Raw genomic sequence first — 8,578 nt, 5'->3', positions numbered from 1 at the left:
CTGTGCAAGAGGAGCCCGGGGTATCTTCTGTGGCCGACAGGGCCGGGCCCGACAGAGCGCAGCTGCTCCGTGCACGCCGGACAGGTGACCAGTGGACTGGACTGGACTGGCGGCTGGAGGGGATTTTTTTCCCCTCACTTTCAGATCTGCACCCTGAGTTGCGTTCACTTCAACGGCACATAGAAGCTCGGTTTGCAGCGCGCAAGGCAACGGCCTTCCTCTCTCAGACTTCCTCGTCCCCCCTCCTGTCCGCAGGTCACCCCGAAAGGGATTACGTGGGCTGCCTGCGCCGTCCCCGCCTCCGCCTGCCGCATGTGTGCGCCGTGTGATTGGTCTGCGCCGACGCCAGATGAATGGGGTGACATAGCGGAACAGTTCAGGCCCGAGCCTATGAGCGGCAGCCGAGCTCCTCGGCTTGAACATCATCTGATGGGGAGGTCGGGGGCTGGGCTAGCGTGGGCTCCCTGAGATGAGCTAAAGTTCACTTTTACCTACCGGCACAGTTCAAGAGGTAAGAGGCAAAGGAGCAGTGTGACATTCGGGGGCCCGGGACTTCGATAAAATAAATGCTACACGTGAAGTCCTGCAACAGACGCCAATAAAAGGCCGTATTCACAGATCACAACTTTGCAAACGCTGTGGCTTCTACCACTGCAGGTTGTCATAAACATCTGACCTGTTATCATTTTGTTCGTGTTCCTGTTTTGAATAAACGTCGTTAGTCGATAGTTAACCCGTTTCTTTTTTTTTTTTTGCGCTCGCCTGCTTAGTCTCCACATTTGTGCGGCGTGTTTCGTTCAGACCACCAAGTCTCAGCAATCCGTAAACGCAGAAATGCATGCTGTAGTTTTACCATGTCGGAGGTAAAGAATCAATCCGACGCTGCGTGTTTCTCCTAAGATGCTCATTACATTGGCACGCATCCCAAATATCCTCGGAGCAGTATTCGCAGCTACGGTGATCCAGATCGAAGACGAATGACTCTAAAGGGAAAGAGGCACTATTTGCCGTAGGGGCATCGTTGCCTGAGCATGTTCACATAAGAAAAAAAGCTCAAGAAGTGAGAAAGTGTTGTCGCGTTCTCCTCGCCAGATGTGCCAGATGTGCTAGTCTGAGTGAGAGCCTATGCGAGTGACAGACGCGCGTCACATGCTCGCTCCCTCTGCCGGACCGCCCTGGGCAGAGACTTCATGTGCGCTCTCTCTTTCCACAGGCAAGTTAGTCGACCGGCTCATTTCTTCTCTGCTTAAAGGGCTGGGCATCCGATCTCTCCGCACCCTGCAAGGCTGAAAGGTACTCACTTCAACACGCGAAGACTTGCTCCTGGGTAATTGTTTCTAAATTATATTTTCGTACTTGGTTGTTTGTTTTTTTACCTGTCGTCTGTGGGGGTTAAAGCTAAGATTTGATCTTTTATTCTTATTCAAGGGGAGTCTAGTGCCAGTTACATAAAGGCAAAAAAAAAAACTGGAGCGTCTTTGTTAGCTATTCATGTTGTCTTAATTAGCATTCCGCTGGGGACTTCTGCATGCACAAACGGAGTTAACATTTCTGATCGCTTACTCGATGTGTTATTTTTCACTGTAGTTTGGGAAGTTCTTTCTCGCGTACGCAAATCACGCATGGGCTGGGCGGTGTAGCCCGTAGCCGAGACTGTACTGTATGACACTGGCACCTTTACATCTCGACTGGTCATGTGTTGAGCAGTATTCGTTGCTCTCTTTCTCTGTGGACACATTCTGCCCTGCAGTATAGCATTTTTATGTGCTTTGAAACGACGTTTTCTTGTAACATTAGAATTGCCGTGCGAAGCCTTGGTACCCATGAAGGGGTTAGGCAGAACAATCGAGACTGTCGAAATGTCACCGAAGTTAGATATGCTTTGTAGCATCGCTTTTCGTAGTGAACGCCCGCAAAACCCTCTTGTCTCACAGCAGGTAAAGCTTGTAGCCGTCCCCCGACGCTAGTTTCCATACAGTAGATGTACATCTATAAGGAAGGTCGTGCACTGTGCGTTATAGGAAAAGCGCTTGAATAAATTTGCAAATGTCCATTCAGAATAGCACTGGCCTTGCGAAATGCTTTAGTTGCTCCTGCTATTGTACATACTGTGTATGGTGACTTAAGAAGACAGCAGATAAGTGTGTGTTGAAATATTTTATTATGAATAGAAGAAGAGATGTAATGCAGTGTTCCCTGTGAGTGTTGAGCTGTTGTGTTTTATTTGAATAGTATCCTGAATAAAACCGTAAATGCGTAATAAGGGGAAGTGTGAGTATTGTGTGCAATGATATAAGGGAAATACAGCTGCAGTTGTATTACCCAGGCAGGTGCAGGTGTAAAACAAAGTGAAAGAATGCCTTGTTCTGGGAATGTCTGAGCTGTCACTTCTTCATTAGAAGCTGCAGGGCAGAAAGTGTCCCCTCAGCTCATTCCCACGGGGGTTCACACGCACGCGGCCGACCCCCAGCGCAGTGCAGCAGGACAGTCGGGGGAACTCCTGCCCTGTGCGGCAGCTTCCGAGGAGACAGCCTGCTCCCTTCCTGGATCTGCACATGCACATTCGCCTCCAAGCCTGCGGCATGTGAGCCTTTGTTACTCTAATGTAACAAGGCAGCAACAGATGCATTGTTTGATGCCTATTAACACACCATTGCTGCAATCCAAGAGATGTTTTTTAATTTTCTCAAACAATGCTATTTTGAATGGAACTGGCAGTCCTTCTCATTCTAAAAATGTGTGCCCAACGTGTGGTTCATTATACTACTTTCAAATCCATCCCAAGTAAGTGGTGATTTCGGTCTCTCTTTTTTCTAAGGAGCAGGAATATTTTGATACACGTTTAATTAACAATAGAAGAATCCTTTCATGTGTTTCTTATAGAAGACTAAACCATTTGAGTAAATGGCAGTGGATGAATAGTTCAATAACTTTCTTAAACCAAAGAGTTTTACAATATAATGACCACTCAATCCAGGTACAAAACCATCTAGAAAATAAAGGATACTTTAACAAAACATTATCATCTCTACTATATATTTAGATTTCTAAAATGATATTTGTTGGCTTAACATTTTATTATTAATATGGAAGGTTTTTGTAAACTTCTCTGTTGAGGTAGAGATAGCAGCTTCAGAGGAGACAGCCTGGTCATTTTGATTTACACTCTTCCCAGATGTACCCATGCAGATGATCCTTTAAGCATGATTACATTACAGTACCTTATGTATCAAGTAATGTAGCAAAGGTTGCAACAAATGTGTTCTTTGTTGGCTAGGATGGACTGTTGGTTTAGGTTGCTAGATGAGTATATTTGTGTCTAAGAAATGTGTTTTTTCAGAGACATTCCTTGTTTAAATGTAAACGTGGTGAATGTATGGCCTCCTAAAATGGTCTTCAAGTTCTAATTACCAGTTGTAAGAGCAGAGTTATATTTGCGAATTGAGCAATCTGAGGTTGAAACTGTTTTGAGTTGTGGCTGAAACTTAATGAATACCTCTGATGCAATTTCAGGATTTCAGAACACAGGTATAACACAACTTCATCTGTGAACTAATTAATTGCTGAAAAAAACACAACATACTGTATAAGGTCCTGCATTGTACTTAAAAGAGAACTGTCTTTGTATGTGAACCTGCTCACTTCAGTTGTATCACCATGGGACCTGTCTCTGATGAAAAAGGGCTTTGCTTTGGTTGCTTTTTCTGAACCCCACTCCATTGTTACTTGCTTAACATAGCTGGTGGTGTTTATGTTGTTAATGGGTTTGACATAATAGTGATTGAGTCAAACATTGTGCTTCTAAAAAAAGTGAGACAAAAGAAGGTCTGGGACTTTGTGCTTTCACCCACGGCTTATTGTATTTAATGAGCCCTGAGAATTCATTATAAAGTGTTTGGCAAGAATCCAGAGAAGCCATAAAATTGTAATGCTGGACAAGAACAATTTATATTTCACTGTGTTTATACAAAATTGCCTGCATCTTCCTAAATAGGAAAAGGATTTGGAGATGCCAGTGTGACAGTGAGAAATGTGAACTATGGTAATGCTCTCATTCTTGGTGAATGTGATACCACTCCGTTCACATTTCTGGGTGTAGATTGTGGTGCATGATGACCACAGCATAGAGCTAGAAGGCAAAGAGACCATTTGGATTTTTTAAAACTTCCCTTCACTGTTTTTTACTCTTCACAAGCGGTTTTATATAGTATTTTATTGTAAGTTCTCGATGTGTTTTCTGTGCTCGATTGATATGAAGCTAATAGCTGTCAGATCTCTTTGGAAACATTTTGACATACAGGATTAAAGTTCTTTAACGCTTCTGCCCAGAAATGTACTGTAATTGCGATGTAGAGCTAAAACGTTTTAACATGTCTGTTGGCGATGAATTAGAAATCCCACAATTTTATAAAATGTGGTTTACCAGCAAAACGTGTATCTGTCTGGGCAGAAGAATATAAGCCTTACAAGTTGTATTAAAATAAATTGAAACTCCATCAAAGTACATTATTTATGTAAATCAAAACAGGAGACATTTCTTGAAACAAAGGGTGGAAGTATGGAACAAACTACCAAGCCATGCTGAGATCCTTGGATCAGTTAGTTATTAACCACTAAATGGGTTTGTTGAACTGAATGTCCTCCTGTTGTTCTTCTCCTTCCTTACGTTCTCGACATCATTGTGCTCCTTCAGTGGCATTCAGTTAATGTTTTGTTGATCGTTTCCGGACTTTGGATACGGAAGGTAGTTCAGTGGTTCTGAAAAACAGGCAGGATAGTGGAGCACAATGAAAACCGTCAGTCCTGATTGCAGAAGAAGCACCTTTAACATGGAGGGCACAATGCAACACAGACTTTCAAGTCTCTCTACAGAGTCACGGCAGGAATCTGTGTCAAAGCAGTGAACCGGTTGAAGCTGCTTTCATACAACATCCACTTGGTGTCTACATTGTGCCTGTGGCATTGGCTGTAATTCCTTACACTTACAGTGTTTAGCTCTTTTCTGGACACTCCACTCAAAGCGCTTCACAGGTAATGGGGACTCTCCTCCACCACCACCAGTGTGCAGCCCCACCTGGATGATGCACCAGTACGCTCACCACTCACCAGATTTCAGTGGGGAGGAGAACAGAGTGATTAAGCCAGTTCATAGATGGGGATTATTAGGAGGTCATGATTGTTAAAGACCAGGAGTGAAATTTGGCCAGGATACCGGGGTAACACCCCTACTCTTTTCGAGAAATGCCCTGGGATTTTTAATGACCACAGAGAGTCAGGACCTCGGTTTTATGTCTCATCTGAAGGACGGCACCTTTTTACAGTATAGTGTCCCCATCACTATTCTGGGGCATTAGGACCCACACAGCCTGCAGGGTGAGTGCCCCCCCTACTGGCCCCACTAATACCTCTTCCAGCAGCAACCTTAGTTTTTCCCAAGAGGTCTCCCATCCAGGTACTGGCCAGGCTCACACCTGCTGAGCTCCAGTGGGCTGCCAGCTGGGAGCTGCAGGTGATGTGTGTGCCCGTGTGATTGAGTGTGTCTGTGTCCTTTCCATGGCCATCCGGACATCCAGCATGTGTCCCACCTGACTGCCTGTACTCCCAGGACCAGCTCTGGGGTGCTGTATCTTGTTGTGCCACTTCCACGGCTTTTAGTTTTGGACTGTGAATCTTATACTGCAACACAATTATGTTGATCACCCACAGTACACTGACATGCCCTTGAAGTCTTGAGATACTGTACCTGTCAATAAAACACAGTAGCTGGTGGCACCAAGATGGAACAAAAGACTACACATTTTGTCAATCAGTGGCCAATCTGGTAATCATTTTAATTGAATAAATCTTTTTAATTGAAGCTGCTCCTTATGCATTTGGGTTCACTAGTGAAACACACACCCTGTACTTTGTGTGACTGTGAACAGCAGAATCCTCAGTAAATTTACAGTAAATGTCAGGCATTCCTTATTTATTACATTGTGTCTTCTTTTTGAAATAAATGTGAAGTAAAAATGTAAAACATTATACCACTAAGGAGATTAGATCCTTATTTGTTAACATATATGTCTATCAGACTTTGTTCAGAGTTTAAGTACATTGCATTGCACTCCTCGAGCACCATGGGAACACTGGGAAATATCAGGTTACATTTGTTCATTGCAGAAATAGGCCTTTGTTTTTATGCCTATGAAAGAACTTGACTTTATCCAGATGATAAGGGAAGAATAGTTATAGTATAATAGTCCATTATTTCTGTTGTTGTCAAGCCTGCCTACAGAATTTAAGGTACAATTACAGCAGTGTTTGTACACTATCAAAGTCACATCACAGTATCTAAAATAAAATATGAGGTAGTGTTTTTATGTTTAGCTTTGACTGCTCTATTCCCACTAATTTGTTTATCTTCCTTGCTGAAAACCATGGAGAAAACCTTGTGCCAATACAGGGAATTAAGATATGACAGAATTGTAATGAGATTGTATTGCTCTATCAACTCAATTAAAACACAGCCAGTTTTCATGTTTGTAACAACTTGTCGTTATGGCTTCAGAAAGTGCAGTTGCAGCTGTAGTGCAAAAAGTGAAAGCTTACAGCACCAGTATCAAGGGAGAACAGGAAATATAAGCTTTAAGTTGGTACCTTGAGACTGGAGTCAAAAAAAGCATAGAAACTATCCCTCTGTGCATCACTGTTTTTCCGCACAATTGAGAAGGCAAAAGCAGTTGAGATTTAAAAGAAAAAAAATAAGCACCAATAATAGAAAAGTCACACAGCATCCTGCTAGACTGAGCACGTTGCAAACATGGGAAAGAGAGGCCATCTGTCAAAAGCAACAGCTCTCCTCTCAGAGCTGAACTCCTGCCCTGCAGTAGTAAGGTGTGTTCTATCTGGTCCACAGCCATCATAACCACAGAATGATAGAAACACATGACCAGCGCAATTTATCAAGGTGAAAATTAAACACAGATAACCAGTGTGGATTTCACTGAACAGGATGTTACTTCTTTCACAGCTATTTTTTACTTATTACCAGAGTAACCACAGCCAGGTTTCCACTAAAGAGGCAGACTTGATTCATTTCTTTTCATATTTCATTGTATGAAAACTGTTTAGATAGGAGTGACCAATAACAGCTGGCAGTGTTGTAAATTATGCAGTTTTATGGTATGAATGAATAACTTGAGGTACGGTGAATATGGGTGGCAAAACCTGGCTGAAGATGTAATTGCAACATGTTGCCATGTAAAACATGTTTGCTCTCTGAACGGGGTTCAAGTTCCAACATTTTTGCAGAAGAGAAGTCCTGCCTGATTTGACTGCAGTAAGGGAACTGAGTTATAGTGGTAAAGTGGGTGTCGAGACTTTGGTTTGTTTTTCGTCCTCATCCTCGCCTGCAGTCGCGAACTCTCTGTAATAACTGAACGGAGGAGATTGCTGGTTCGAGCTCTTAAATGAGCCTTCCTCACAGGGCGCGTGGTCTGGATTTCTGTGACAGGGTGAGAGCCACGGCTGCAGGGAGAGCCGCTGTTTCTGTGGATCAAGAGGGTTCAGACAAGGCGTCTCGGGAAACGATACCTCCCTTCAGACATGTACCACCGGGAAGAGACTTTGAGGTCAACCTAGGACAAGCTGGAAGGACTGTACCTTTTGCCTGGCACGAAACGTTTGGGAATCCCTGAGGGGGAGCTGAAAAGTTGCAGAGGAAGAAGATGCCTCATCCTTTCTGCTGGACGCACTGTTGTCAGGACTCCCACCAGGACAAGAGGGTTGAAAATGAAAAGAAAATTATCAGAACATTTGTACCTTGCACAAAATACACATACTGTATTATTTTCTGATGAAGAAATATCATCATGTACTGTATGTGCTTGCCAGGCCTGGGATTAGAAGTAAATCCCATAATTTTGAAATACTTTAAGACAAGATGAACTTTAGTCTCCCACTAAAGTGAAAGAATGCTCATTACGGCTTAAAATGAACGTAAATGAAATCGTCTGTGTTGTAAAGAGGGTGCTTGTTTTCTGTTGGGTTACATCACTTTGATTTGCACAGGCCTGTCCGATCAAGCACACTGAAGCAGTCAGATCATCACCAGCCTCTGCCATTAAAAGGAATCCTTAACAAAATTATTTATTCAGAACTTGGGGAAATATCCTGCAAGAGAGCTGGTCCCCCCATTAAAGACTCATTTCTGTGTCTAAAATGGGTAGAAAAATAAGATATGGAGTTTGATTATTTACCTCCCCCAGTTAAACAGTATTCAGAAGATTCAACACTACCACAGCTATATTTTAAACTTCTATTTTATAATAATTTGATCATAAACTCTTCTTGTTAATTAAAAAAAACTGTATGTACTTGAACATCCAGCCCTGTAGGGGTTTTGCAGATAAAAAAGGAAAACATGGTGCTTCCTCTTCTGGGGGTTCCTATTATGTTAGACGAATTATATCAAACATTATATCAAATTATATCTTTACCCAAACATCTAATAGGGCGGCTGATGCCCATTAAACAAAGTCCAACAGCACTGCTAAAAAGGTGTTATAATGATCATTGCCATGCAAGATACTCAAGA

At 42.8% G+C, this 8,578-nt stretch overlaps 1 protein-coding gene across 2 annotated transcripts in view; it reads left to right on the top strand.

Moving 5' to 3' along the window:
- The first annotated feature begins 380 nt into the window (after positions 1 to 380).
- Positions 381 to 8,578, top strand: part of elovl5 (ELOVL fatty acid elongase 5) — a 28,758-nt gene continuing 20,560 nt past the window's right edge. Inside the window, exons 1-2 of one of the 2 annotated variants that reach the window (XM_006638691.3) lie at positions 381 to 511; positions 1,214 to 1,327. The gene's annotated coding sequence lies outside the window, so the exon portion shown is untranslated. The other variant, XM_015363038.2, reaches the window with a different exon arrangement.

The sequence above is a fragment of the Lepisosteus oculatus genome, chromosome 17 (assembly GCF_040954835.1).
Source record: "Lepisosteus oculatus isolate fLepOcu1 chromosome 17, fLepOcu1.hap2, whole genome shotgun sequence".
Taxonomy (NCBI): Eukaryota; Metazoa; Chordata; class Actinopteri; order Semionotiformes; family Lepisosteidae; genus Lepisosteus; species Lepisosteus oculatus.
This window is presented reverse-complemented; position numbering and strand designations above follow the sequence as displayed.